Raw genomic sequence first — 2,419 nt, forward strand, 5'->3', positions numbered from 1 at the left:
TCTGCCTCTGCCTCTGCCTCTGCCTCTGCCTCTGCCTCTGCCTCTGCCTCTGCCTCTGCCTCTGCCTCTGCCTCTGCCTCTGCCTCTGCCTCCGCTGTGGAGCACGCCTCTAATCCCAGCACTTGGGAGGCAGAGGCAGGCGAATTTCTGAGTTCGAGGCCAGCCTGGTCTACAGAGTGAGTTCCAGGACAGCTAGGGCTACATAGAGAAACCCTGTCTCGAAAAATACAAACAAACAAACAAACAAACAAACAAAAGGCATGCTCCACCACTGCCCAGCTAAAAGGGCTGTTTTGTTTGTTCATATTTTGTGTTTTGTTTTGTTTTATTTTGTCTTGTTTTGTTTTGTTTTCCAGGCAGAGTTTCTCTGTGTAGTCCCGGCTGTCCTAGAATTTGCTCTGTAGACCAGGCTGGTCTCAAACTCACAGAGTGCTGTGATTAAGGCATGCCACCGAGGCTAGGCTAGAAAGGGCTGTTTTAAGGGCAGGTCTTGCCTTTTTCCCATCACTGTCTAGTATGTGGATTTCATTTTGGAGATGCGGAGTGACAGTTGCTTAAAAGTGCTTAGCTACTTCTGAAAGTTTTTGTGACTTTTTTTTACATATGCACATGCACCCTCAAGTTCGCATGAGGGTCAGTGCCCTCCTTCCACCAAGGGGGTCCCTGGGAATCACACTCAGGTCATCAGGCTTGCAAGTGCCTTCACTGTTGAGCCATCTCACAAGCTCTCTTTTCCTTGGCTACATTAGGATCTTATACTCCATTAATAGATTACAGAACAAGTATTTCACTTCCAATTTTCTGCGAGCTTACAGCATGGAGGAGCCTGATGCTAGCTAGCATTTACAGTAAGTTCCAGACCATGTTCTGATCCTTGTAATAGCTGGTAGGACCCAAATGACAGGCACTTGTCTGTTCACACCAACTTCCTGGTACCACTCCACACTGGTTACACGATGCAGGCATGGAGACTACAGCTTACAGCTCGTAGGCAGGATCATGGACTAAGCAATTGGCAGGAGAAGCTGTGGGTGGTGATGTCTTCCCAACAGAATGCTGCTCCTACGATGGCCTTGGTTGCTTTGGGGAGCGCCCCATGCTGGTGCTTGAGCTGGCTCCAGCTCCGGCCTTGGCTGGAAACCTCGCCCTTCACCATCATCACACAAAGCTCCTTTTCACCGGCAGGGCTTCTGCAGCTGAGAGGCGCTCAGGAGGTTTGGATAACCCCCGTTAAGAAAACAAACAGCTCCTGGCTGCAGCTGGCGGGCGCCACTGGGCACAGAGGCCGGATTCTTCTCTGGGGTAGGCAGGCACGCTAGCCCAGAGGACTTCAACAGGATTACCCGAGCAAGGGTGGTGGGTCTAGCCCGCTACAGCAGATCCCGATTTTGCTTGTCTGTGTAATTTTTGACACCCACCCCCAACCCAAATCCTTATCTGCAGGAGGTCTGTACATGGGTTAAATGACATCACCCTTCCTAAGTGTTTAGCATGGGCCTAACACACAGTGAATAAATATTAATTTCTTTATTTATACAAAATTACTATTTTTATACTTCTTAAACCAGAGGGATACTGGCAACTACATATGGTTCATCCTAGTATATTTTATTTCTTTCAATACATTGAGATCCAACTATTTCAAGATCAGGATTCCTTCGTTTGCTCCATAGTGCACAGAGGTGTTGGAGACAGAGATTGGTGTGAACCAGCCTGTCTTATTCATCATACGAGCATAGTTCCTGCTGATCGCCTTTAATATAGAGATAAAGATAGATAGGTATAGATAGGTATGTGTGTATGAGTATAAATTTATAAATTATACTCTTTTTATTTGTGAGACAGTGGCTTTCTGTGTAGCACTGTCTGTTCTGGAATTCACTCTGTAGAATAGGCTGGCTTCCACCTGCCTCTACTTCCCTTGTCCTATGATTAAAGACTTGTGCCACCATGCCTGCTAAAAGACATTTTATAATTTTTACTTTACTTAATTAAAAAAAAAAAAAAAACAAAAAAACAGGCTTTCCTGTCTGGCCTCCAGCTAGCTGTGTAGCCATCCTTGGACTTTTGATCCTCCTGACTCCACTTCCTTGGAAATGCTGGTGTTATGGTTCTATGCCATATTGTCTAGGTATAGGCATTGCTTGGGATTAAACCCAAGGCTCTGTGTATGCTCAGCAGCACTCTACCAATGATCTGTAGAGGGATTTTAACCCAGCAACATGGCTACTCTGGCTGGAATATAGACACACCCTTAATATACACCTCTAGTCCCAAACAATGAAGGTAATGTTATTTTGTAGAAGAAAGCACCCATTGTGAAAGCGATGTCTACTTGAGAGGCAAAGTGAGGAATTAGAGAAAGATGTGACAGAATAGGATAATGTCCAACTCTCAGGAGAACAGAGAAAAGAGAGGC

The sequence above is a fragment of the Mus caroli genome, chromosome 9, assembly GCF_900094665.2.
Source record: "Mus caroli chromosome 9, CAROLI_EIJ_v1.1, whole genome shotgun sequence".
Lineage (NCBI taxonomy): Eukaryota > Metazoa > Chordata > Mammalia > Rodentia > Muridae > Mus > Mus caroli.